Raw genomic sequence first — 26516 nt, forward strand, 5'->3', positions numbered from 1 at the left:
GACATGATTGAGATCGGTGGCTGCCCCGCGCTGGAGCCTGTGACTTTGAACGTGCAGCCTTTGAGCAGGTGGATTGATGATGACTCCCATAAATGCACTGCTTGGAACTCTGAACAAATGAATGGGTCTCAGGTTTCTCCGCGGTCATGTCACTGACGGGCCTGGGGGCGAAAATACAAGGCGCCAGGGCAAGTAACCCAGTTGCTGCAAGGGTTTGCCCTGCCAGTTTGGGCATTGGAATATCTCCAATGCCAATAGCTTTCTGTGTGATCCAAGGGCATCGCCTCTGGCTCGACAAGGTTCCTGGTAGAAACCTTGTGGGGGTAAACGGAACTTCTTTGAAGAAACCTAGAAGTTTGGCCACGGGGACTTGTGCCGCGAGACTACACCGTCACATTCTGGGCTCTTCCTGGGGCACCCGAGCTCCGATGCCCTGAGACGTGGGTGCACTTCCTGCCCCGTGGCTCGAGTCTGGCCGCTCCCTACTGCTGAGAGGATTGAGCTTGCTGACAGTCCGCGACTTTGCACGTCCAGCCTTTGAGCAGGAGCGTGGATCAGTGAGGACTCCCATAAAGGCATTCCTTGGAAATCTAAACAAAATGAATGAGCAATACCTACCGTCTTCTCATCCTAACTGAGGTCCAGCACGTGGCTCCCAAAGGAAAATTAGGGAGAGGTCCATGTTGCATTTGCTACTGTGGGCGTGCGCAGCAACATTGTTCAAGTGGAGGGTGGCGGGCTTCTCGTGCAGAAAGAGCCATGTGGAAAGGAGCCTGGGATGTCCATCTACGTGGGAAGGCTAAGGACAACTGGACGTCTCTGGGCACCTGAGTCTAGCCAGAACTGCTATCCCCTGCCGCGGTCAGCGTGCAGGTGCGAAAGGAAGCGTGAGCCACTGGTACTCCTCTGGCTTGCCATTGAGATCTACAGGCCACCCTCAAGCTCAGGTCGTTGCCTTGTTCCCGCAAGGAAACAGAAGTCTCTGCACTCAGGGTCAGAGAAGGAGTCCTGGCCAGGCCAGGCGTCTATGTCATGTTCAGCTTGGAAGGTGGGATATAGTTCAGGTTTGCCCTGATGGTCGGGGGAAATCAAATGGGCCACACTGTCCCCGGGATTTGGGTGACGCTGATGGCGCCTCCTTGGGTTGTGTCCTGCTCGTGTGTTGTGTGTGGAGAGTTTGGAAAGTGCCTTAGGCAAATCCAGGGGATATCAAGCTACTTAGGTGAGGGGTGGATTCGTTTGGATCCTGCTGGAGAGAGCAAGGCAAGGCGAGCGGGAAATACACGGGAGAGTGTTGGCTAAGCCCACAGGCTTACTGTTGGGTGGATAGATCGGTATGGGTGGATATGTCGGTGGACATAGGGTTCCCGGAACTCTTTTGGGATATCTTCAGGAGCATTTGGAGCCCCGTGTAGGGAAGGAATACAGGTGCACATTCGTGGACCATCCCAACCTTTTCCTCTCCTTTCTCAATGTGCTTCACGGCGGGTCCTTGTTCCAGCGAATGGTGCCTTCACGGCACAGTATGGTGTCTTCTCACTGGGACCGATTTGGAGCCGTTGGGATGTTTTGTCCCTGTGTGGCCTCATTGCCCCTATGTTGAGGATGTTAAGGTGTTCCTTAGGACAGCCCAGCGTCATTGCTATACCAGGTCGGCATAGCATTCCCTGAGGTTTGGAGCTCTTCCCGGAGGTCTTTGGGCCCAACCATGCAGAAAGAAGGGAGTCGGCCGCCAAGGCAACGCTACAGGTTTAAGGGCTGGAGTGAATGTGTGCTGCAGGGGTCATTTTGTCCTGCCACCTTCTGGTGCTGCGAGCCTGTGATCTCCAGCATGCATGGCTTCAAGCCAGAGAAGCCATGCCGGTTCAAGGGTCCAGGATGTTGGGTGCGTTCTCTCATTGCACGGCTGTGGGTGACACGTTGGTTCTGGAGGACCTGGGTCTCATGGTTTCTCCAAGGTCTTGTCCTTGAAGGGGAGAATGCGAATGTGCAAGGTGCTACGATAAGTTACCCAGTTGCTGCAAGTGTTTGGCCCGCCATTTTGGGCATTGGAATGGCTCCCTTGCCATTAGCTTTGGTTGCGGTCCTAGGGAAGTTCCTCTGGCTTGGCAGGAAACCAGGAAGTATGCCTGCTGGTGAGTCTCCCTTGATCAGTCCAGGGGTTCTTCAGGTGCCCTTTGTCACGGGTCCCTACGAGCCGCTTTTGATGGAGGTCGTCTTATTCAGCCAAGGGCCCTTCCCTTATGGAAGATCTCTCCCCTTGAGGGCGTGTCCACTGTGTTTAATCATAAGGGCCAAACGCGTGTTTGTTCCCATAGGGGGCACTTGCTCTTAGGCTGAGGGGGCACAGTTGTCCTGAGGGTGTCTCAGGGGATCAGGAAGACATCCTTTTGCTGTGATGGAGGGCAGATTGCTCAGGAGAGGAATTTCAGGGCCCGAGACCAGGGGGTTGTTGGTCGGTGGCACTCTTTGTCCTGATGGCCGCATGCTCTGAAGGCGCCAGTGCCACGATGCTTTCACGTTTGCCTGCGGACACACAGGCAAGATGGACAGTAAATGAAATGTTGAGGAGAGATAGAACACACAATGCTGGGTGGTATCGCCCTTTCCCTCGGTGCGCCTGTGCACCCTCCTCAAGCATGCGTGTGTTCTCTCACCCCGAGCCAGGTGGAATGCCAGGGAAGGAATGCCAGCAGCAGCCTGGGGCCATCCGTATAATCCCTGATACCCGTTGAAGTGAGGACGGTGTGGCAAGGCCAGGCCAGCCGAAGGAGTCTCAGAGGGGTGTTGGCGTGCATTCCTTGAGGATCCTGCTTTAACCCTTGTTGCGGTAAGCGACACTTCTTTGCTAAACCTAAAGGTTTGGCGATGGGAACGTGTGCACCGGGGCTACACCCTCACCTTCTGGTCTTTTCTCGGGGAACACGAGCTTTGATGCCCTGAGAACTGGCTGCATTTCCTGACCCGTGGCTCGGCTCTGGCCACTTCCGTACGCTGATAAGATTCAGCTCGCTGGCCGTCCCATGGTGGAATCTGCAACTTTGCATGTCCACCGTTTGAGCATGTGCTTGGATCGATGATGACTCCCACAAATGCATTCCTTGGAAATCTGAACAAAATGAGTGAGAAATCCCTACCGTCTCCTCGTTGGAACTGAGGTCCAGCACGTGGCTCCCCAAAGGAAAGTAGGGAGAGGTTCACGTTGCATTTGCGGCCGTGGGTGTCTACAGCCACGTTGTTCAAGTTGAGGGTTGTGGTCATCTCCTGGGGAGAAGAGCCATTGGGAAAGGAGCCTGGGATGCCAATCCAGGTGGGAAGGCTTGGGACAGCGTGCCGTCTCTGGGTTCCTTGGTCTAGCCAGGACTGCTGTCCCCTGCCACGGTTCAGCATGCAGGTAGGAGAGGAAGCGTGAGCCATTGCTCGTCCTGCCACCTGCACTTGAGTTCTACAGGCTGCCCCCACCTGCTGGTCATTGCCTTGTGGCCTCAAAGAAACAGAAGTCTGTAGGCTCAGGGTCAGAACAGGATTCCAGGCCTAGGGCAGGCTTCTTTGTCATGTTCTGCTTGGGAGACCAGATGCAGTTTAGGTTTCTCCTGCTGAGGGGAGAAATCAAATGGGCCACTGTTCCTGGGAGTTTGGCCAATCTGATGGCTCCTCCTCGGGTTGTGTCCTGCTTGTGTGTGCTGTGTGAAGGGGCTGGAAAATGCCTTAGTCAAACTTGGTCACGGCAAGCTTCTTTGGTGAGGGGTGGCTCTGGCATCTTGCCGTGACACGTTGGGATCCCGGTGGAGAGAGAGTAAGGCAAGGCGAGTGAAAGAGACACGTGAGATGGCTGGCTAAGCCCACAGGTTTACTGGTGGGTGGATAGATCGACGGTGGCCATGGGGTTCCCGGAACACATTTGGGATTCCCTCAGGAGCATCTGGAGGCACGTGTAGGGAGGGAATACGGGAGCACATTTGTGGACTGTCCCGCCTCTTTCCTCTCCTTGGTCGATTTGCTTCATGGCGGGTTCTTGTGCCAGCGAATGGTTGCCTTCATGGCACAGTATGGTGTCTCCTCATGGGGGCCGATTTGGAGGCCTTGGGGTGTTTGGTCCCTGTCTGACCACGTTCCCCCTGTGTTGAAGATGTGAAGGTGTTCCTGAGGACAGCCAGGCATCGATTCTATACCCAGCCCACATAGCGTTCCCTGAGGATTGGAGCTCTACCCGGAGGTCATTGGGTGCAACCGTGCAGAAACAAGGGAGTTGGCTGCCAAGGAAACGCTGCAGGTTTAAGGGCAGGAGAGGATGTGTGGTGTGGGTGTCATTTTTCCTGCCACCCGCTGGTGCGTCGAGACTGTGGTAACCGGCGAGCCTGGCCACAGGCTAGACAAGTCATACCGGTTCAAGTGTCTAGGCTGTTGTCTGGGTTCTGTCGTTGCATGGCTGTGGGTAACAAGTTGCTTGTAGAGGACCTGGGCCTCAGGGTTTCCCCAATGTCACGCCACTGATGAGGGTGAAAGTACCAGACACCACTGCAAGTTACACAATTGCTGCAAGTGTTTGCCCCGCCACGTTGGGCGTCGGAATGATTCTGATGCCGTTAGCTTTGTGCGTGGGCCAAGTGTTGGTGGCCAGTCTTGGCAGCAGGCCAGGAAGTATGGCTGCAGGTGAATCTCCATTGTTCACTCCAGGAGTTTCTCTGGTGCGTTTTGTCACTGGTCCCTACAAGCGGCTTTTGTTGGAGGTCGTCCCATTTGGCCAAGGGCCGTTCCCTTGTGGAAGATCTCAGGGACCACATTTCCCCTTGAGGGTGAATCCATTGTGTGGAAGCGTATGCGCCAGGAGTGGTTTGGTTCCCCAGAGGGCAGTGGCTTTTACGCTGAGTAATCCCAGTTCCCCTGAGGGTGTCTCAGCAGTTCAGGATGACATCCTTATGCTGTGTCGGCGGGGAGGTGGCTCAGGCAGGAACGTTCAAGGCCCATACCGGGGGGATGATGGACGGCCGTGCTCTTTGTGCTGATGCCCGTGCGCTCTGAAGGCATCTGTGCCACGATGCATTCACGTTTGGCTGTGGACACACAGACATGATGGACTGCAAATGAAATGCTGAGGGGAGATATAGCGCACATCGGTGGGCGGTATCACCCTTTGCCTCTGTGCGCCCGTTCACTTTTCTCAAACATCCCTGTGTTCTGTCACCCTGAGGCATGTGGTGGAGTGCCAGGGAACAAACACCTGCAGCAGCATTGGGCCCTCTGTATAGTCCATGATACCTGGCGAAGTGAGGAGAGTGTGGCAAGGTGAGGCAAGTCAAGGCAAAAGAGTCTCAGAGTGGTTTTGGCGTGAAGTCCTTGAGGATCCTCGTAGGAACCTTGTGGTGGTGAGTGGAACTTCTTTGCAGAAACCTAGATGTTTGGCCACGGGGACTTGTGCACTGAGACTACACCCTCACCTTCTTGGCTCTTGCAGGGGAACCCCAGATCTGATGCCATGATCCTTAGCTCCATTTGCAGCCCCGTGGGTCGCCTCTGGCCACTCCTGACTGCTGACATGATTGAGATCGGTGGCTGCCCCGCGCTGGAGCCTGTGACTTTGAACGTGCAGCCTTTGAGCAGGTGGATTGATGATGACTCCCATAAATGCACTGCTTGGAACTCTGAACAAATGAATGGGTCTCAGGTTTCTCCGCGGTCATGTCACTGACGGGCCTGGGGGCGAAAATACAAGGCGCCAGGGCAAGTAACCCAGTTGCTGCAAGGGTTTGCCCTGCCAGTTTGGGCATTGGAATATCTCCAATGCCAATAGCTTTCTGTGTGATCCAAGGGCATCGCCTCTGGCTCGACAAGGTTCCTGGTAGAAACCTTGTGGGGGTAAACGGAACTTCTTTGAAGAAACCTAGAAGTTTGGCCACGGGGACTTGTGCCGCGAGACTACACCGTCACATTCTGGGCTCTTCCTGGGGCACCCGAGCTCCGATGCCCTGAGACGTGGGTGCACTTCCTGCCCCGTGGCTCGAGTCTGGCCGCTCCCTACTGCTGAGAGGATTGAGCTTGCTGACAGTCCGCGACTTTGCACGTCCAGCCTTTGAGCAGGAGCGTGGATCAGTGAGGACTCCCATAAAGGCATTCCTTGGAAATCTAAACAAAATGAATGAGCAATACCTACCGTCTTCTCATCCTAACTGAGGTCCAGCACGTGGCTCCCAAAGGAAAATTAGGGAGAGGTCCATGTTGCATTTGCTACTGTGGGCGTGCGCAGCAACATTGTTCAAGTGGAGGGTGGCGGGCTTCTCGTGCAGAAAGAGCCATGTGGAAAGGAGCCTGGGATGTCCATCTACGTGGGAAGGCTAAGGACAACTGGACGTCTCTGGGCACCTGAGTCTAGCCAGAACTGCTATCCCCTGCCGCGGTCAGCGTGCAGGTGCGAAAGGAAGCGTGAGCCACTGGTACTCCTCTGGCTTGCCATTGAGATCTACAGGCCACCCTCAAGCTCAGGTCGTTGCCTTGTTCCCGCAAGGAAACAGAAGTCTCTGCACTCAGGGTCAGAGAAGGAGTCCTGGCCAGGCCAGGCGTCTATGTCATGTTCAGCTTGGAAGGTGGGATATAGTTCAGGTTTGCCCTGATGGTCGGGGGAAATCAAATGGGCCACACTGTCCCCGGGATTTGGGTGACGCTGATGGCGCCTCCTTGGGTTGTGTCCTGCTCGTGTGTTGTGTGTGGAGAGTTTGGAAAGTGCCTTAGGCAAATCCAGGGGATATCAAGCTACTTAGGTGAGGGGTGGATTCGTTTGGATCCTGCTGGAGAGAGCAAGGCAAGGCGAGCGGGAAATACACGGGAGAGTGTTGGCTAAGCCCACAGGCTTACTGTTGGGTGGATAGATCGGTATGGGTGGATATGTCGGTGGACATAGGGTTCCCGGAACTCTTTTGGGATATCTTCAGGAGCATTTGGAGCCCCGTGTAGGGAAGGAATACAGGTGCACATTCGTGGACCATCCCAACCTTTTCCTCTCCTTTCTCAATGTGCTTCACGGCGGGTCCTTGTTCCAGCGAATGGTGCCTTCACGGCACAGTATGGTGTCTTCTCACTGGGACCGATTTGGAGCCGTTGGGATGTTTTGTCCCTGTGTGGCCTCATTGCCCCTATGTTGAGGATGTTAAGGTGTTCCTTAGGACAGCCCAGCGTCATTGCTATACCAGGTCGGCATAGCATTCCCTGAGGTTTGGAGCTCTTCCCGGAGGTCTTTGGGCCCAACCATGCAGAAAGAAGGGAGTCGGCCGCCAAGGCAACGCTACAGGTTTAAGGGCTGGAGTGAATGTGTGCTGCAGGGGTCATTTTGTCCTGCCACCTTCTGGTGCTGCGAGCCTGTGATCTCCAGCATGCATGGCTTCAAGCCAGAGAAGCCATGCCGGTTCAAGGGTCCAGGATGTTGGGTGCGTTCTCTCATTGCACGGCTGTGGGTGACACGTTGGTTCTGGAGGACCTGGGTCTCATGGTTTCTCCAAGGTCTTGTCCTTGAAGGGGAGAATGCGAATGTGCAAGGTGCTACGATAAGTTACCCAGTTGCTGCAAGTGTTTGGCCCGCCATTTTGGGCATTGGAATGGCTCCCTTGCCATTAGCTTTGGTTGCGGTCCTAGGGAAGTTCCTCTGGCTTGGCAGGAAACCAGGAAGTATGCCTGCTGGTGAGTCTCCCTTGATCAGTCCAGGGGTTCTTCAGGTGCCCTTTGTCACGGGTCCCTACGAGCCGCTTTTGATGGAGGTCGTCTTATTCAGCCAAGGGCCCTTCCCTTATGGAAGATCTCTCCCCTTGAGGGCGTGTCCACTGTGTTTAATCATAAGGGCCAAACGCGTGTTTGTTCCCATAGGGGGCACTTGCTCTTAGGCTGAGGGGGCACAGTTGTCCTGAGGGTGTCTCAGGGGATCAGGAAGACATCCTTTTGCTGTGATGGAGGGCAGATTGCTCAGGAGAGGAATTTCAGGGCCCGAGACCAGGGGGTTGTTGGTCGGTGGCACTCTTTGTCCTGATGGCCGCATGCTCTGAAGGCGCCAGTGCCACGATGCTTTCACGTTTGCCTGCGGACACACAGGCAAGATGGACAGTAAATGAAATGTTGAGGAGAGATAGAACACACAATGCTGGGTGGTATCGCCCTTTCCCTCGGTGCGCCTGTGCACCCTCCTCAAGCATGCGTGTGTTCTCTCACCCCGAGCCAGGTGGAATGCCAGGGAAGGAATGCCAGCAGCAGCCTGGGGCCATCCGTATAATCCCTGATACCCGTTGAAGTGAGGACGGTGTGGCAAGGCCAGGCCAGCCGAAGGAGTCTCAGAGGGGTGTTGGCGTGCATTCCTTGAGGATCCTGCTTTAACCCTTGTTGCGGTAAGCGACACTTCTTTGCTAAACCTAAAGGTTTGGCGATGGGAACGTGTGCACCGGGGCTACACCCTCACCTTCTGGTCTTTTCTCGGGGAACACGAGCTTTGATGCCCTGAGAACTGGCTGCATTTCCTGACCCGTGGCTCGGCTCTGGCCACTTCCGTACGCTGATAAGATTCAGCTCGCTGGCCGTCCCATGGTGGAATCTGCAACTTTGCATGTCCACCGTTTGAGCATGTGCTTGGATCGATGATGACTCCCACAAATGCATTCCTTGGAAATCTGAACAAAATGAGTGAGAAATCCCTACCGTCTCCTCGTTGGAACTGAGGTCCAGCACGTGGCTCCCCAAAGGAAAGTAGGGAGAGGTTCACGTTGCATTTGCGGCCGTGGGTGTCTACAGCCACGTTGTTCAAGTTGAGGGTTGTGGTCATCTCCTGGGGAGAAGAGCCATTGGGAAAGGAGCCTGGGATGCCAATCCAGGTGGGAAGGCTTGGGACAGCGTGCCGTCTCTGGGTTCCTTGGTCTAGCCAGGACTGCTGTCCCCTGCCACGGTTCAGCATGCAGGTAGGAGAGGAAGCGTGAGCCATTGCTCGTCCTGCCACCTGCACTTGAGTTCTACAGGCTGCCCCCACCTGCTGGTCATTGCCTTGTGGCCTCAAAGAAACAGAAGTCTGTAGGCTCAGGGTCAGAACAGGATTCCAGGCCTAGGGCAGGCTTCTTTGTCATGTTCTGCTTGGGAGACCAGATGCAGTTTAGGTTTCTCCTGCTGAGGGGAGAAATCAAATGGGCCACTGTTCCTGGGAGTTTGGCCAATCTGATGGCTCCTCCTCGGGTTGTGTCCTGCTTGTGTGTGCTGTGTGAAGGGGCTGGAAAATGCCTTAGTCAAACTTGGTCACGGCAAGCTTCTTTGGTGAGGGGTGGCTCTGGCATCTTGCCGTGACACGTTGGGATCCCGGTGGAGAGAGAGTAAGGCAAGGCGAGTGAAAGAGACACGTGAGATGGCTGGCTAAGCCCACAGGTTTACTGGTGGGTGGATAGATCGACGGTGGCCATGGGGTTCCCGGAACACATTTGGGATTCCCTCAGGAGCATCTGGAGGCACGTGTAGGGAGGGAATACGGGAGCACATTTGTGGACTGTCCCGCCTCTTTCCTCTCCTTGGTCGATTTGCTTCATGGCGGGTTCTTGTGCCAGCGAATGGTTGCCTTCATGGCACAGTATGGTGTCTCCTCATGGGGGCCGATTTGGAGGCCTTGGGGTGTTTGGTCCCTGTCTGACCACGTTCCCCCTGTGTTGAAGATGTGAAGGTGTTCCTGAGGACAGCCAGGCATCGATTCTATACCCAGCCCACATAGCGTTCCCTGAGGATTGGAGCTCTACCCGGAGGTCATTGGGTGCAACCGTGCAGAAACAAGGGAGTTGGCTGCCAAGGAAACGCTGCAGGTTTAAGGGCAGGAGAGGATGTGTGCTGTGGGTGTCATTTTTCCTGCCACCCGCTGGTGCGTCGAGACTGTGGTAACCGGCGAGCCTGGCCACAGGCTAGACAAGTCATACCGGTTCAAGTGTCTAGGCTGTTGTCTGGGTTCTGTCGTTGCATGGCTGTGGGTAACAAGTTGCTTGTAGAGGACCTGGGCCTCAGGGTTTCCCCAATGTCACGCCACTGATGAGGGTGAAAGTACCAGACACCACTGCAAGTTACACAATTGCTGCAAGTGTTTGCCCCGCCACGTTGGGCGTCGGAATGATTCTGATGCCATTAGCTTTGTGCGTGGGCCAAGTGTTGGTGGCCAGTCTTGGCAGCAGGCCAGGAAGTATGGCTGCAGGTGAATCTCCATTGTTCACTCCAGGAGTTTCTCTGGTGCGTTTTGTCACTGGTCCCTACAAGCGGCTTTTGTTGGAGGTCGTCCCATTTGGCCAAGGGCCGTTCCCTTGTGGAAGATCTCAGGGACCACATTTCCCCTTGAGGGTGAATCCATTGTGTGGAAGCGTATGCGCCAGGAGTGGTTTGGTTCCCCAGAGGGCAGTGGCTTTTACGCTGAGTAATCCCAGTTCCCCTGAGGGTGTCTCAGCAGTTCAGGATGACATCCTTATGCTGTGTCGGCGGGGAGGTGGCTCAGGCAGGAACGTTCAAGGCCCATACCGGGGGGATGATGGACGGCCGTGCTCTTTGTGCTGATGCCCGTGCGCTCTGAAGGCATCTGTGCCACGATGCATTCACGTTTGGCTGTGGACACACAGACATGATGGACTGCAAATGAAATGCTGAGGGGAGATATAGCGCACATCGGTGGGCGGTATCACCCTTTGCCTCTGTGCGCCCGTTCACTTTTCTCAAACATCCCTGTGTTCTGTCACCCTGAGGCATGTGGTGGAGTGCCAGGGAACAAACACCTGCAGCAGCATTGGGCCCTCTGTATAGTCCATGATACCTGGCGAAGTGAGGAGAGTGTGGCAAGGTGAGGCAAGTCAAGGCAAAAGAGTCTCAGAGTGGTTTTGGCGTGAAGTCCTTGAGGATCCTCGTAGGAACCTTGTGGTGGTGAGTGGAACTTCTTTGCAGAAACCTAGATGTTTGGCCACGGGGACTTGTGCACTGAGACTACACCCTCACCTTCTTGGCTCTTGCAGGGGAACCCCAGATCTGATGCCATGATCCTTAGCTCCATTTGCAGCCCCGTGGGTCGCCTCTGGCCACTCCTGACTGCTGACATGATTGAGATCGGTGGCTGCCCCGCGCTGGAGCCTGTGACTTTGAACGTGCAGCCTTTGAGCAGGTGGATTGATGATGACTCCCATAAATGCACTGCTTGGAACTCTGAACAAATGAATGGGTCTCAGGTTTCTCCGCGGTCATGTCACTGACGGGCCTGGGGGCGAAAATACAAGGCGCCAGGGCAAGTAACCCAGTTGCTGCAAGGGTTTGCCCTGCCAGTTTGGGCATTGGAATATCTCCAATGCCAATAGCTTTCTGTGTGATCCAAGGGCATCGCCTCTGGCTCGACAAGGTTCCTGGTAGAAACCTTGTGGGGGTAAACGGAACTTCTTTGAAGAAACCTAGAAGTTTGGCCACGGGGACTTGTGCCGCGAGACTACACCGTCACATTCTGGGCTCTTCCTGGGGCACCCGAGCTCCGATGCCCTGAGACGTGGGTGCACTTCCTGCCCCGTGGCTCGAGTCTGGCCGCTCCCTACTGCTGAGAGGATTGAGCTTGCTGACAGTCCGCGACTTTGCACGTCCAGCCTTTGAGCAGGAGCGTGGATCAGTGAGGACTCCCATAAAGGCATTCCTTGGAAATCTAAACAAAATGAATGAGCAATACCTACCGTCTTCTCATCCTAACTGAGGTCCAGCACGTGGCTCCCAAAGGAAAATTAGGGAGAGGTCCATGTTGCATTTGCTACTGTGGGCGTGCGCAGCAACATTGTTCAAGTGGAGGGTGGCGGGCTTCTCGTGCAGAAAGAGCCATGTGGAAAGGAGCCTGGGATGTCCATCTACGTGGGAAGGCTAAGGACAACTGGACGTCTCTGGGCACCTGAGTCTAGCCAGAACTGCTATCCCCTGCCGCGGTCAGCGTGCAGGTGCGAAAGGAAGCGTGAGCCACTGGTACTCCTCTGGCTTGCCATTGAGATCTACAGGCCACCCTCAAGCTCAGGTCGTTGCCTTGTTCCCGCAAGGAAACAGAAGTCTCTGCACTCAGGGTCAGAGAAGGAGTCCTGGCCAGGCCAGGCGTCTATGTCATGTTCAGCTTGGAAGGTGGGATATAGTTCAGGTTTGCCCTGATGGTCGGGGGAAATCAAATGGGCCACACTGTCCCCGGGATTTGGGTGACGCTGATGGCGCCTCCTTGGGTTGTGTCCTGCTTGTGTGTTGTGTGTGGAGAGTTTGGAAAGTGCCTTAGGCAAATCCAGGGGATATCAAGCTACTTAGGTGAGGGGTGGATTCGTTTGGATCCTGCTGGAGAGAGCAAGGCAAGGCGAGCGGGAAATACACGGGAGAGTGTTGGCTAAGCCCACAGGCTTACTGTTGGGTGGATAGATCGGTATGGGTGGATATGTCGGTGGACATAGGGTTCCCGGAACTCTTTTGGGATATCTTCAGGAGCATTTGGAGCCCCGTGTAGGGAAGGAATACAGGTGCACATTCGTGGACCATCCCAACCTTTTCCTCTCCTTTCTCAATGTGCTTCACGGCGGGTCCTTGTTCCAGCGAATGGTGCCTTCACGGCACAGTATGGTGTCTTCTCACTGGGACCGATTTGGAGCCGTTGGGATGTTTTGTCCCTGTGTGGCCTCATTGCCCCTATGTTGAGGATGTTAAGGTGTTCCTTAGGACAGCCCAGCGTCATTGCTATACCAGGTCGGCATAGCATTCCCTGAGGTTTGGAGCTCTTCCCGGAGGTCTTTGGGCCCAACCATGCAGAAAGAAGGGAGTCGGCCGCCAAGGCAACGCTACAGGTTTAAGGGCTGGAGTGAATGTGTGCTGCAGGGGTCATTTTGTCCTGCCACCTTCTGGTGCTGCGAGCCTGTGATCTCCAGCATGCATGGCTTCAAGCCAGAGAAGCCATGCCGGTTCAAGGGTCCAGGATGTTGGGTGCGTTCTCTCATTGCACGGCTGTGGGTGACACGTTGGTTCTGGAGGACCTGGGTCTCATGGTTTCTCCAAGGTCTTGTCCTTGAAGGGGAGAATGCGAATGTGCAAGGTGCTACGATAAGTTACCCAGTTGCTGCAAGTGTTTGGCCCGCCATTTTGGGCATTGGAATGGCTCCCTTGCCATTAGCTTTGGTTGCGGTCCTAGGGAAGTTCCTCTGGCTTGGCAGGAAACCAGGAAGTATGCCTGCTGGTGAGTCTCCCTTGATCAGTCCAGGGGTTCTTCAGGTGCCCTTTGTCACGGGTCCCTACGAGCCGCTTTTGATGGAGGTCGTCTTATTCAGCCAAGGGCCCTTCCCTTATGGAAGATCTCTCCCCTTGAGGGCGTGTCCACTGTGTTTAATCATAAGGGCCAAACGCGTGTTTGTTCCCATAGGGGGCACTTGCTCTTAGGCTGAGGGGGCACAGTTGTCCTGAGGGTGTCTCAGGGGATCAGGAAGACATCCTTTTGCTGTGATGGAGGGCAGATTGCTCAGGAGAGGAATTTCAGGGCCCGAGACCAGGGGGTTGTTGGTCGGTGGCACTCTTTGTCCTGATGGCCGCATGCTCTGAAGGCGCCAGTGCCACGATGCTTTCACGTTTGCCTGCGGACACACAGGCAAGATGGACAGTAAATGAAATGTTGAGGAGAGATAGAACACACAATGCTGGGTGGTATCGCCCTTTCCCTCGGTGCGCCTGTGCACCCTCCTCAAGCATGCGTGTGTTCTCTCACCCCGAGCCAGGTGGAATGCCAGGGAAGGAATGCCAGCAGCAGCCTGGGGCCATCCGTATAATCCCTGATACCCGTTGAAGTGAGGACGGTGTGGCAAGGCCAGGCCAGCCGAAGGAGTCTCAGAGGGGTGTTGGCGTGCATTCCTTGAGGATCCTGCTTTAACCCTTGTTGCGGTAAGCGACACTTCTTTGCTAAACCTAAAGGTTTGGCGATGGGAACGTGTGCACCGGGGCTACACCCTCACCTTCTGGTCTTTTCTCGGGGAACACGAGCTTTGATGCCCTGAGAACTGGCTGCATTTCCTGACCCGTGGCTCGGCTCTGGCCACTTCCGTACGCTGATAAGATTCAGCTCGCTGGCCGTCCCATGGTGGAATCTGCAACTTTGCATGTCCACCGTTTGAGCATGTGCTTGGATCGATGATGACTCCCACAAATGCATTCCTTGGAAATCTGAACAAAATGAGTGAGAAATCCCTACCGTCTCCTCGTTGGAACTGAGGTCCAGCACGTGGCTCCCCAAAGGAAAGTAGGGAGAGGTTCACGTTGCATTTGCGGCCGTGGGTGTCTACAGCCACGTTGTTCAAGTTGAGGGTTGTGGTCATCTCCTGGGGAGAAGAGCCATTGGGAAAGGAGCCTGGGATGCCAATCCAGGTGGGAAGGCTTGGGACAGCGTGCCGTCTCTGGGTTCCTTGGTCTAGCCAGGACTGCTGTCCCCTGCCACGGTTCAGCATGCAGGTAGGAGAGGAAGCGTGAGCCATTGCTCGTCCTGCCACCTGCACTTGAGTTCTACAGGCTGCCCCCACCTGCTGGTCATTGCCTTGTGGCCTCAAAGAAACAGAAGTCTGTAGGCTCAGGGTCAGAACAGGATTCCAGGCCTAGGGCAGGCTTCTTTGTCATGTTCTGCTTGGGAGACCAGATGCAGTTTAGGTTTCTCCTGCTGAGGGGAGAAATCAAATGGGCCACTGTTCCTGGGAGTTTGGCCAATCTGATGGCTCCTCCTCGGGTTGTGTCCTGCTTGTGTGTGCTGTGTGAAGGGGCTGGAAAATGCCTTAGTCAAACTTGGTCACGGCAAGCTTCTTTGGTGAGGGGTGGCTCTGGCATCTTGCCGTGACACGTTGGGATCCCGGTGGAGAGAGAGTAAGGCAAGGCGAGTGAAAGAGACACGTGAGATGGCTGGCTAAGCCCACAGGTTTACTGGTGGGTGGATAGATCGACGGTGGCCATGGGGTTCCCGGAACACATTTGGGATTCCCTCAGGAGCATCTGGAGGCACGTGTAGGGAGGGAATACGGGAGCACATTTGTGGACTGTCCCGCCTCTTTCCTCTCCTTGGTCGATTTGCTTCATGGCGGGTTCTTGTGCCAGCGAATGGTTGCCTTCATGGCACAGTATGGTGTCTCCTCATGGGGGCCGATTTGGAGGCCTTGGGGTGTTTGGTCCCTGTCTGACCACGTTCCCCCTGTGTTGAAGATGTGAAGGTGTTCCTGAGGACAGCCAGGCATCGATTCTATACCCAGCCCACATAGCGTTCCCTGAGGATTGGAGCTCTACCCGGAGGTCATTGGGTGCAACCGTGCAGAAACAAGGGAGTTGGCTGCCAAGGAAACGCTGCAGGTTTAAGGGCAGGAGAGGATGTGTGGTGTGGGTGTCATTTTTCCTGCCACCCGCTGGTGCGTCGAGACTGTGGTAACCGGCGAGCCTGGCCACAGGCTAGACAAGTCATACCGGTTCAAGTGTCTAGGCTGTTGTCTGGGTTCTGTCGTTGCATGGCTGTGGGTAACAAGTTGCTTGTAGAGGACCTGGGCCTCAGGGTTTCCCCAATGTCACGCCACTGATGAGGGTGAAAGTACCAGACACCACTGCAAGTTACACAATTGCTGCAAGTGTTTGCCCCGCCACGTTGGGCGTCGGAATGATTCTGATGCCATTAGCTTTGTGCGTGGGCCAAGTGTTGGTGGCCAGTCTTGGCAGCAGGCCAGGAAGTATGGCTGCAGGTGAATCTCCATTGTTCACTCCAGGAGTTTCTCTGGTGCGTTTTGTCACTGGTCCCTACAAGCGGCTTTTGTTGGAGGTCGTCCCATTTGGCCAAGGGCCGTTCCCTTGTGGAAGATCTCAGGGACCACATTTCCCCTTGAGGGTGAATCCATTGTGTGGAAGCGTATGCGCCAGGAGTGGTTTGGTTCCCCAGAGGGCAGTGGCTTTTACGCTGAGTAATCCCAGTTCCCCTGAGGGTGTCTCAGCAGTTCAGGATGACATCCTTATGCTGTGTCGGCGGGGAGGTGGCTCAGGCAGGAACGTTCAAGGCCCATACCGGGGGGATGATGGACGGCCGTGCTCTTTGTGCTGATGCCCGTGCGCTCTGAAGGCATCTGTGCCACGATGCATTCACGTTTGGCTGTGGACACACAGACATGATGGACTGCAAATGAAATGCTGAGGGGAGATATAGCGCACATCGGTGGGCGGTATCACCCTTTGCCTCTGTGCGCCCGTTCACTTTTCTCAAACATCCCTGTGTTCTGTCACCCTGAGGCATGTGGTGGAGTGCCAGGGAACAAACACCTGCAGCAGCATTGGGCCCTCTGTATAGTCCATGATACCTGGCGAAGTGAGGAGAGTGTGGCAAGGTGAGGCAAGTCAAGGCAAAAGAGTCTCAGAGTGGTTTTGGCGTGAAGTCCTTGAGGATCCTCGTAGGAACCTTGTGGTGGTGAGTGGAACTTCTTTGCAGAAACCTAGATGTTTGGCCACGGGGACTTGTGCACTGAGACTACACCCTCACCTTCTTGGCTCTTGCAGGGGAACCCCAGATCTGATGCCATGATTCTTAGCTCCATTTGCAGCCCCGTGGGTCGCCTCTGGCCACTCCTGACTGCTGACATGATTGAGATCGGTGGCTGCCCCGCGCTGGAGCCTGTGACTTTGAACGTGCAGCCTTTGAGCAGGTGGATTGATGATGACTCCCATAAATGCACTGCTTGGAACTCTGAACAAATGAATGGGTCTCAGGTTTCTCCGCGGTCATGTCACTGACGGGCCTGGGGGCGAAAATACAAGGCGCCAGGGCAAGTAACCCAGTTGCTGCAAGGGTTTGCCCTGCCAGTTTGGGCATTGGAATATCTCCAATGCCAATAGCTTTCTGTGTGATCCAAGGGCATCGCCTCTGGCTCGACAAGGTTCCTGGTAGAAACCTTGTGGGGGTAAACGGAACTTCTTTGAAGAAACCTAGAAGTTTGGCCACGGGGACTTGTGCCGCGAGACTACACCGTCACATTCTGGGCTCTTCCTGGGGCACCCGAGCTCCGATGCCCTGAGACGTGGGTGCACTTCCTGCCCCGTGGCTCGAGTCTGGCCGCTCCCTACTGCTGAGAGGATTGAGCTTGCTGACAGTCCGCGACTTTGCACGTCCAGCCTTTGAGCAGGAGCGTGGATCAGTGAGGACTCCCATAAAGGCATTCCTTGGAAATCTAAACAAAATGAATGAGCAATACCTACCGTCTTCTCATCCTAACTGAGGTCCAGCACGTGGCTCCCAAAGGAAAATTAGGGAGAGGTCCATGTTGCATTTGCTACTGTGGGCGTGCGCAGCAACATTGTTCAAGTGGAGGGTGGCGGGCTTCTCGTGCAGAAAGAGCCATGTGGAAAGGAGCCTGGGATGTCCATCTACGTGGGAAGGCTAAGGACAACTGGACGTCTCTGGGCACCTGAGTCTAGCCAGAACTGCTATCCCCTGCCGCGGTCAGCGTGCAGGTGCGAAAGGAAGCGTGAGCCACTGGTACTCCTCTGGCTTGCCATTGAGATCTACAGGCCACCCTCAAGCTCAGGTCGTTGCCTTGTTCCCGCAAGGAAACAGAAGTCTCTGCACTCAGGGTCAGAGAAGGAGTCCTGGCCAGGCCAGGCGTCTATGTCATGTTCAGCTTGGAAGGTGGGATATAGTTCAGGTTTGCCCTGATGGTCGGGGGAAATCAAATGGGCCACACTGTCCCCGGGATTTGGGTGACGCTGATGGCGCCTCCTTGGGTTGTGTCCTGCTTGTGTGTTGTGTGTGGAGAGTTTGGAAAGTGCCTTAGGCAAATCCAGGGGATATCAAGCTACTTAGGTGAGGGGTGGATTCGTTTGGATCCTGCTGGAGAGAGCAAGGCAAGGCGAGCGGGAAATACACGGGAGAGTGTTGGCTAAGCCCACAGGCTTACTGTTGGGTGGATAGATCGGTATGGGTGGATATGTCGGTGGACATAGGGTTCCCGGAACTCTTTTGGGATATCTTCAGGAGCATTTGGAGCCCCGTGTAGGGAAGGAATACAGGTGCACATTCGTGGACCATCCCAACCTTTTCCTCTCCTTTCTCAATGTGCTTCACGGCGGGTCCTTGTTCCAGCGAATGGTGCCTTCACGGCACAGTATGGTGTCTTCTCACTGGGACCGATTTGGAGCCGTTGGGATGTTTTGTCCCTGTGTGGCCTCATTGCCCCTATGTTGAGGATGTTAAGGTGTTCCTTAGGACAGCCCAGCGTCATTGCTATACCAGGTCGGCATAGCATTCCCTGAGGTTTGGAGCTCTTCCCGGAGGTCTTTGGGCCCAACCATGCAGAAAGAAGGGAGTCGGCCGCCAAGGCAACGCTACAGGTTTAAGGGCTGGAGTGAATGTGTGCTGCAGGGGTCATTTTGTCCTGCCACCTTCTGGTGCTGCGAGCCTGTGATCTCCAGCATGCATGGCTTCAAGCCAGAGAAGCCATGCCGGTTCAAGGGTCCAGGATGTTGGGTGCGTTCTCTCATTGCACGGCTGTGGGTGACACGTTGGTTCTGGAGGACCTGGGTCTCATGGTTTCTCCAAGGTCTTGTCCTTGAAGGGGAGAATGCGAATGTGCAAGGTGCTACGATAAGTTACCCAGTTGCTGCAAGTGTTTGGCCCGCCATTTTGGGCATTGGAATGGCTCCCTTGCCATTAGCTTTGGTTGCGGTCCTAGGGAAGTTCCTCTGGCTTGGCAGGAAACCAGGAAGTATGCCTGCTGGTGAGTCTCCCTTGATCAGTCCAGGGGTTCTTCAGGTGCCCTTTGTCACGGGTCCCTACGAGCCGCTTTTGATGGAGGTCGTCTTATTCAGCCAAGGGCCCTTCCCTTATGGAAGATCTCTCCCCTTGAGGGCGTGTCCACTGTGTTTAATCATAAGGGCCAAACGCGTGTTTGTTCCCATAGGGGGCACTTGCTCTTAGGCTGAGGGGGCACAGTTGTCCTGAGGGTGTCTCAGGGGATCAGGAAGACATCCTTTTGCTGTGATGGAGGGCAGATTGCTCAGGAGAGGAATTTCAGGGCCCGAGACCAGGGGGTTGTTGGTCGGTGGCACTCTTTGTCCTGATGGCCGCATGCTCTGAAGGCGCCAGTGCCACGATGCTTTCACGTTTGCCTGCGGACACACAGGCAAGATGGACAGTAAATGAAATGTTGAGGAGAGATAGAACACACAATGCTGGGTGGTATCGCCCTTTCCCTCGGTGCGCCTGTGCACCCTCCTCAAGCATGCGTGTGTTCTCTCACCCCGAGCCAGGTGGAATGCCAGGGAAGGAATGCCAGCAGCAGCCTGGGGCCATCCGTATAATCCCTGATACCCGTTGAAGTGAGGACGGTGTGGCAAGGCCAGGCCAGCCGAAGGAGTCTCAGAGGGGTGTTGGCGTGCATTCCTTGAGGATCCTGCTTTAACCCTTGTTGCGGTAAGCGACACTTCTTTGCTAAACCTAAAGGTTTGGCGATGGGAACGTGTGCACCGGGGCTACACCCTCACCTTCTGGTCTTTTCTCGGGGAACACGAGCTTTGATGCCCTGAGAACTGGCTGCATTTCCTGACCCGTGGCTCGGCTCTGGCCACTTCCGTACGCTGATAAGATTCAGCTCGCTGGCCGTCCCATGGTGGAATCTGCAACTTTGCATGTCCACCGTTTGAGCATGTGCTTGGATCGATGATGACTCCCACAAATGCATTCCTTGGAAATCTGAACAAAATGAGTGAGAAATCCCTACCGTCTCCTCGTTGGAACTGAGGTCCAGCACGTGGCTCCCCAAAGGAAAGTAGGGAGAGGTTCACGTTGCATTTGCGGCCGTGGGTGTCTACAGCCACGTTGTTCAAGTTGAGGGTTGTGGTCATCTCCTGGGGAGAAGAGCCATTGGGAAAGGAGCCTGGGATGCCAATCCAGGTGGGAAGGCTTGGGACAGCGTGCCGTCTCTGGGTTCCTTGGTCTAGCCAGGACTGCTGTCCCCTGCCACGGTTCAGCATGCAGGTAGGAGAGGAAGCGTGAGCCATTGCTCGTCCTGCCACCTGCACTTGAGTTCTACAGGCTGCCCCCACCTGCTGGTCATTGCCTTGTGGCCTCAAAGAAACAGAAGTCTGTAGGCTCAGGGTCAGAACAGGATTCCAGGCCTAGGGCAGGCTTCTTTGTCATGTTCTGCTTGGGAGACCAGATGCAGTTTAGGTTTCTCCTGCTGAGGGGAGAAATCAAATGGGCCACTGTTCCTGGGAGTTTGGCCAATCTGATGGCTCCTCCTCGGGTTGTGTCCTGCTTGTGTGTGCTGTGTGAAGGGGCTGGAAAATGCCTTAGTCAAACTTGGTCACGGCAAGCTTCTTTGGTGAGGGGTGGCTCTGGCATCTTGCCGTGACACGTTGGGATCCCGGTGGAGAGAGAGTAAGGCAAGGCGAGTGAAAGAGACACGTGAGATGGCTGGCTAAGCCCACAGGTTTACTGGTGGGTGGATAGATCGACGGTGGCCATGGGGTTCCCGGAACACATTTGGGATTCCCTCAGGAGCATCTGGAGGCACGTGTAGGGAGGGAATACGGGAGCACATTTGTGGACTGTCCCGCCTCTTTCCTCTCCTTGGTCGATTTGCTTCATGGCGGGTTCTTGTGCCAGCGAATGGTTGCCTTCATGGCACAGTATGGTGTCTCCTCATGGGGGCCGATTTGGAGGCCTTGGGGTGTTTGGTCCCTGTCTGACCACGTTCCCCCTGTGTTGAAGATGTGAAGGTGTTCCTGAGGACAGCCAGGCATCGATTCTATACCCAGCCCACATAGCGTTCCCTGAGGATTGGAGCTCTACCCGGAGGTCATTGGGTGCAACCGTGCAGAAACAAGGGAGTTGGCTGCCAAGGAAACGCTGCAGGTTTAAGGGCAGGAGAGGATGTGTGGTGTGGGTGTCATTTTTCCTGCCACCCGCTGGTGCGTCGAGACTGTGGTAACCGGCGAGCCTGGCCACAGGCTAGACAAGTCATACCGGTTCAAGTGTCTAGGCTGTTGTCTGGGTTCTGTCGTTGCATGGCTGTGGGTAACAAGTTGCTTGTAGAGGACCTGGGCCTCAGGGTTTCCCCAATGTCACGCCACTGATGAGGGTGAAAGTACCAGACACCACTGCAAGTTACACAATTGCTGCAAGTGTTTGCCCCGCCACGTTGGGCGTCGGAATGATTCTGATGCCATTAGCTTTGTGCGTGGGCCAAGTGTTGGTGGCCAGTCTTGGCAGCAGGCCAGGAAGTATGGCTGCAGGTGAATCTCCATTGTTCACTCCAGGAGTTTCTCTGGTGCGTTTTGTCACTGGTCCCTACAAGCGGCTTTTGTTGGAGGTCGTCCCATTTGGCCAAGGGCCGTTCCCTTGTGGAAGATCTCAGGGACCACATTTCCCCTTGAGGGTGAATCCATTGTGTGGAAGCGTATGCGCCAGGAGTGGTTTGGTTCCCCAGAGGGCAGTGGCTTTTACGCTGAGTAATCCCAGTTCCCCTGAGGGTGTCTCAGCAGTTCAGGATGACATCCTTATGCTGTGTCGGCGGGGAGGTGGCTCAGGCAGGAACGTTCAAGGCCCATACCGGGGGGATGATGGACGGCCGTGCTCTTTGTGCTGATGCCCGTGCGCTCTGAAGGCATCTGTGCCACGATGCATTCACGTTTGGCTGTGGACACACAGACATGATGGACTGCAAATGAAATGCTGAGGGGAGATATAGCGCACATCGGTGGGCGGTATCACCCTTTGCCTCTGTGCGCCCGTTCACTTTTCTCAAACATCCCTGTGTTCTGTCACCCTGAGGCATGTGGTGGAGTGCCAGGGAACAAACACCTGCAGCAGCATTGGGCCCTCTGTATAGTCCATGATACCTGGCGAAGTGAGGAGAGTGTGGCAAGGTGAGGCAAGTCAAGGCAAAAGAGTCTCAGAGTGGTTTTGGCGTGAAGTCCTTGAGGATCCTCGTAGGAACCTTGTGGTGGTGAGTGGAACTTCTTTGCAGAAACCTAGATGTTTGGCCACGGGGACTTGTGCACTGAGACTACACCCTCACCTTCTTGGCTCTTGCAGGGGAACCCCAGATCTGATGCCATGATCCTTAGCTCCATTTGCAGCCCCGTGGGTCGCCTCTGGCCACTCCTGACTGCTGACATGATTGAGATCGGTGGCTGCCCCGCGCTGGAGCCTGTGACTTTGAACGTGCAGCCTTTGAGCAGGTGGATTGATGATGACTCCCATAAATGCACTGCTTGGAACTCTGAACAAATGAATGGGTCTCAGGTTTCTCCGCGGTCATGTCACTGACGGGCCTGGGGGCGAAAATACAAGGCGCCAGGGCAAGTAAACCAGTTGCTGCAAGGGTTTGCCCTGCCAGTTTGGGCATTGGAATATCTCCAATGCCAATAGCTTTCTGTGTGATCCAAGGGCATCGCCTCTGGCTCGACAAGGTTCCTGGTAGAAACCTTGTGGGGGTAAACGGAACTTCTTTGAAGAAACCTAGAAGTTTGGCCACGGGGACTTGTGCCACGAGACTACACCGTCACATTCTGGGCTCTTCCTGGGGCACCCGAGCTCCGATGCCCTGAGACGTGGGTGCACTTCCTGCCCCGTGGCTCGAGTCTGGCCGCTCCCTACTGCTGAGAGGATTGAGCTTGCTGACAGTCCGCGACTTTGCACGTCCAGCCTTTGAGCAGGAGCGTGGATCAGTGAGGACTCCCATAAAGGCATTCCTTGGAAATCTAAACAAAATGAATGAGCAATACCTACCGTCTTCTCATCCTAACTGAGGTCCAGCACGTGGCTCCCAAAGGAAAATTAGGGAGAGGTCCATGTTGCATTTGCTACTGTGGGCGTGCGCAGCAACATTGTTCAAGTGGAGGGTGGCGGGCTTCTCGTGCAGAAAGAGCCATGTGGAAAGGAGCCTGGGATGTCCATCTACGTGGGAAGGCTAAGGACAACTGGACGTCTCTGGGCACCTGAGTCTAGCCAGAACTGCTATCCCCTGCCGCGGTCAGCGTGCAGGTGCGAAAGGAAGCGTGAGCCACTGGTACTCCTCTGGCTTGCCATTGAGATCTACAGGCCACCCTCAAGCTCAGGTCGTTGCCTTGTTCCCGCAAGGAAACAGAAGTCTCTGCACTCAGGGTCAGAGAAGGAGTCCTGGCCAGGCCAGGCGTCTATGTCATGTTCAGCTTGGAAGGTGGGATATAGTTCAGGTTTGCCCTGATGGTCGGGGGAAATCAAATGGGCCACACTGTCCCCGGGATTTGGGTGACGCTGATGGCGCCTCCTTGGGTTGTGTCCTGCTTGTGTGTTGTGTGTGGAGAGTTTGGAAAGTGCCTTAGGCAAATCCAGGGGATATCAAGCTACTTAGGTGAGGGGTGGATTCGTTTGGATCCTGCTGGAGAGAGCAAGGCAAGGCGAGCGGGAAATACACGGGAGAGTGTTGGCTAAGCCCACAGGCTTACTGTTGGGTGGATAGATCGGTATGGGTGGATATGTCGGTGGACATAGGGTTCCCGGAACTCTTTTGGGATATCTTCAGGAGCATTTGGAGCCCCGTGTAGGGAAGGAATACAGGTGCACATTCGTGGACCATCCCAACCTTTTCCTCTCCTTTCTCAATGTGCTTCACGGCGGGTCCTTGTTCCAGCGAATGGTGCCTTCACGGCACAGTATGGTGTCTTCTCACTGGGACCGATTTGGAGCCGTTGGGATGTTTTGTCCCTGTGTGGCCTCATTGCCCCTATGTTGAGGATGTTAAGGTGTTCCTTAGGACAGCCCAGCGTCATTGCTATACCAGGTCGGCATAGCATTCCCTGAGGTTTGGAGCTCTTCCCGGAGGTCTTTGGGCCCAACCATGCAGAAAGAAGGGAGTCGGCCACCAAGGCAACGCTACAGGTTTAAGGGCTGGAGTGAATGTGTGCTGCAGGGGTCATTTTGTCCTGCCACCTTCTGGTGCTGCGAGCCTGTGATCTCCAGCATGCATGGCTTCAAGCCAGAGAAGCCATGCCGGTTCAAGGGTCCAGGATGTTGGGTGCGTTCTCTCATTGCACGGCTGTGGGTGACACGTTGGTTCTGGAGGACCTGGGTCTCATGGTTTCTCCAAGGTCTTGTCCTTGAAGGGGAGAATGCGAATGTGCAAGGTGCTACGATAAGTTACCCAGTTGCTGCAAGTGTTTGGCCCGCCATTTTGGGCATTGGAATGGCTCCCTTGCCATTAGCTTTGGTTGCGGTCCTAGGGAAGTTCCTCTGGCTTGGCAGGAAACCAGGAAGTATGCCTGCTGGTGAGTCTCCCTTGATCAGTCCAGGGGTTCTTCAGGTGCCCTTTGTCACGGGTCCCTACGAGCCGCTTTTGATGGAGGTCGTCTTATTCAGCCAAGGGCCCTTCCCTTATGGAAGATCTCTCCCCTTGAGGGCGTGTCCACTGTGTTTAATCATAAGGGCCAAACGCGTGTTTGTTCCCATAGGGGGCACTTGCTCTTAGGCTGAGGGGGCACAGTTGTCCTGAGGGTGTCTCAGGGGATCAGGAAGACATCCTTTTGCTGTGATGGAGGGCAGATTGCTCAGGAGAGGAATTTCAGGGCCCGAGACCAGGGGGTTGTTGGTCGGTGGCACTCTTTGTCCTGATGGCCGCATGCTCTGAAGGCGCCAGTGCCACGATGCTTTCACGTTTGCCTGCGGACACACAGGCAAGATGGACAGTAAATGAAATGTTGAGGAGAGATAGAACACACAATGCTGGGTGGTATCGCCCTTTCCCTCGGTGCGCCTGTGCACCCTCCTCAAGCATGCGTGTGTTCTCTCACCCCGAGCCAGGTGGAATGCCAGGGAAGGAATGCCAGCAGCAGCCTGGGGCCATCCGTATAATCCCTGATACCCGTTGAAGTGAGGACGGTGTGGCAAGGCCAGGCCAGCCGAAGGAGTCTCAGAGGGGTGTTGGCGTGCATTCCTTGAGGATCCTGCTTTAACCCTTGTTGCGGTAAGCGACACTTCTTTGCTAAACCTAAAGGTTTGGCGATGGGAACGTGTGCACCGGGGCTACACCCTCACCTTCTGGTCTTTTCTCGGGGAACACGAGCTTTGATGCCCTGAGAACTGGCTGCATTTCCTGACCCGTGGCTCGGCTCTGGCCACTTCCGTACGCTGATAAGATTCAGCTCGCTGGCCGTCCCATGGTGGAATCTGCAACTTTGCATGTCCACCGTTTGAGCATGTGCTTGGATCGATGATGACTCCCACAAATGCATTCCTTGGAAATCTGAACAAAATGAGTGAGAAATCCCTACCGTCTCCTCGTTGGAACTGAGGTCCAGCACGTGGCTCCCCAAAGGAAAGTAGGGAGAGGTTCACGTTGCATTTGCGGCCGTGGGTGTCTACAGCCACGTTGTTCAAGTTGAGGGTTGTGGTCATCTCCTGGGGAGAAGAGCCATTGGGAAAGGAGCCTGGGATGCCAATCCAGGTGGGAAGGCTTGGGACAGCGTGCCGTCTCTGGGTTCCTTGGTCTAGCCAGGACTGCTGTCCCCTGCCACGGTTCAGCATGCAGGTAGGAGAGGAAGCGTGAGCCATTGCTCGTCCTGCCACCTGCACTTGAGTTCTACAGGCTGCCCCCACCTGCTGGTCATTGCCTTGTGGCCTCAAAGAAACAGAAGTCTGTAGGCTCAGGGTCAGAACAGGATTCCAGGCCTAGGGCAGGCTTCTTTGTCATGTTCTGCTTGGGAGACCAGATGCAGTTTAGGTTTCTCCTGCTGAGGGGAGAAATCAAATGGGCCACTGTTCCTGGGAGTTTGGCCAATCTGATGGCTCCTCCTCGGGTTGTGTCCTGCTTGTGTGTGCTGTGTGAAGGGGCTGGAAAATGCCTTAGTCAAACTTGGTCACGGCAAGCTTCTTTGGTGAGGGGTGGCTCTGGCATCTTGCCGTGACACGTTGGGATCCCGGTGGAGAGAGAGTAAGGCAAGGCGAGTGAAAGAGACACGTGAGATGGCTGGCTAAGCCCACAGGTTTACTGGTGGGTGGATAGATCGACGGTGGCCATGGGGTTCCCGGAACACATTTGGGATTCCCTCAGGAGCATCTGGAGGCACGTGTAGGGAGGGAATACGGGAGCACATTTGTGGACTGTCCCGCCTCTTTCCTCTCCTTGGTCGATTTGCTTCATGGCGGGTTCTTGTGCCAGCGAATGGTTGCCTTCATGGCACAGTATGGTGTCTCCTCATGGGGGCCGATTTGGAGGCCTTGGGGTGTTTGGTCCCTGTCTGACCACGTTCCCCCTGTGTTGAAGATGTGAAGGTGTTCCTGAGGACAGCCAGGCATCGATTCTATACCCAGCCCACATAGCGTTCCCTGAGGATTGGAGCTCTACCCGGAGGTCATTGGGTGCAACCGTGCAGAAACAAGGGAGTTGGCTGCCAAGGAAACGCTGCAGGTTTAAGGGCAGGAGAGGATGTGTGGTGTGGGTGTCATTTTTCCTGCCACCCGCTGGTGCGTCGAGACTGTGGTAACCGGCGAGCCTGGCCACAGGCTAGACAAGTCATAC

The 26516-nt window shown here is 55.2% G+C and overlaps 15 non-coding genes across 15 annotated transcripts; all 15 read left to right on the plus strand.

The window, feature by feature from the left end:
- Positions 1 to 70: 70 nt before the first annotated feature.
- LOC132361349 (small nucleolar RNA SNORD116) lies at positions 71 to 162 on the plus strand. Its single transcript, XR_009501653.1, has one exon. It is a non-coding gene; the product is annotated as a small nucleolar RNA SNORD116 (small nucleolar RNA).
- A 389-nt stretch (positions 163 to 551) lies between these two features.
- LOC132360897 (small nucleolar RNA SNORD116) lies at positions 552 to 643 on the plus strand. Its single transcript, XR_009501216.1, has one exon. It is a non-coding gene; the product is annotated as a small nucleolar RNA SNORD116 (small nucleolar RNA).
- A 2427-nt stretch (positions 644 to 3070) lies between these two features.
- Positions 3071 to 3162, plus strand: LOC132361638 (small nucleolar RNA SNORD116). Its single transcript, XR_009501912.1, has one exon. It is a non-coding gene; the product is annotated as a small nucleolar RNA SNORD116 (small nucleolar RNA).
- Positions 3163 to 5603: 2441 nt separating this feature from the next.
- LOC132361350 (small nucleolar RNA SNORD116) lies at positions 5604 to 5695 on the plus strand. The gene has a single exon (XR_009501654.1). It is a non-coding gene; the product is annotated as a small nucleolar RNA SNORD116 (small nucleolar RNA).
- A 389-nt stretch (positions 5696 to 6084) lies between these two features.
- On the plus strand, positions 6085 to 6176 carry LOC132360898 (small nucleolar RNA SNORD116). The gene has a single exon (XR_009501217.1). It is a non-coding gene; the product is annotated as a small nucleolar RNA SNORD116 (small nucleolar RNA).
- Positions 6177 to 8603: 2427 nt separating this feature from the next.
- On the plus strand, positions 8604 to 8695 carry LOC132361639 (small nucleolar RNA SNORD116). The gene has a single exon (XR_009501913.1). It is a non-coding gene; the product is annotated as a small nucleolar RNA SNORD116 (small nucleolar RNA).
- Positions 8696 to 11136: 2441 nt separating this feature from the next.
- LOC132361351 (small nucleolar RNA SNORD116) lies at positions 11137 to 11228 on the plus strand. Its single transcript, XR_009501655.1, has one exon. It is a non-coding gene; the product is annotated as a small nucleolar RNA SNORD116 (small nucleolar RNA).
- A 389-nt stretch (positions 11229 to 11617) lies between these two features.
- Positions 11618 to 11709, plus strand: LOC132360899 (small nucleolar RNA SNORD116). The gene has a single exon (XR_009501218.1). It is a non-coding gene; the product is annotated as a small nucleolar RNA SNORD116 (small nucleolar RNA).
- A 2427-nt stretch (positions 11710 to 14136) lies between these two features.
- Positions 14137 to 14228, plus strand: LOC132361640 (small nucleolar RNA SNORD116). The gene has a single exon (XR_009501914.1). It is a non-coding gene; the product is annotated as a small nucleolar RNA SNORD116 (small nucleolar RNA).
- A 2441-nt stretch (positions 14229 to 16669) lies between these two features.
- LOC132361352 (small nucleolar RNA SNORD116) lies at positions 16670 to 16761 on the plus strand. The gene has a single exon (XR_009501656.1). It is a non-coding gene; the product is annotated as a small nucleolar RNA SNORD116 (small nucleolar RNA).
- A 389-nt stretch (positions 16762 to 17150) lies between these two features.
- Positions 17151 to 17242, plus strand: LOC132360901 (small nucleolar RNA SNORD116). Its single transcript, XR_009501220.1, has one exon. It is a non-coding gene; the product is annotated as a small nucleolar RNA SNORD116 (small nucleolar RNA).
- A 2427-nt stretch (positions 17243 to 19669) lies between these two features.
- LOC132361641 (small nucleolar RNA SNORD116) lies at positions 19670 to 19761 on the plus strand. Its single transcript, XR_009501915.1, has one exon. It is a non-coding gene; the product is annotated as a small nucleolar RNA SNORD116 (small nucleolar RNA).
- Positions 19762 to 22202: 2441 nt separating this feature from the next.
- On the plus strand, positions 22203 to 22294 carry LOC132361353 (small nucleolar RNA SNORD116). The gene has a single exon (XR_009501657.1). It is a non-coding gene; the product is annotated as a small nucleolar RNA SNORD116 (small nucleolar RNA).
- A 389-nt stretch (positions 22295 to 22683) lies between these two features.
- On the plus strand, positions 22684 to 22775 carry LOC132360902 (small nucleolar RNA SNORD116). The gene has a single exon (XR_009501221.1). It is a non-coding gene; the product is annotated as a small nucleolar RNA SNORD116 (small nucleolar RNA).
- Positions 22776 to 25202: 2427 nt separating this feature from the next.
- On the plus strand, positions 25203 to 25294 carry LOC132361642 (small nucleolar RNA SNORD116). The gene has a single exon (XR_009501916.1). It is a non-coding gene; the product is annotated as a small nucleolar RNA SNORD116 (small nucleolar RNA).
- Positions 25295 to 26516: the final 1222 nt, after the last annotated feature.

The sequence above is a fragment of the Balaenoptera ricei genome, chromosome 2, assembly GCF_028023285.1.
Source record: "Balaenoptera ricei isolate mBalRic1 chromosome 2, mBalRic1.hap2, whole genome shotgun sequence".
NCBI classification, from domain to species: Eukaryota; Metazoa; Chordata; class Mammalia; order Artiodactyla; family Balaenopteridae; genus Balaenoptera; species Balaenoptera ricei.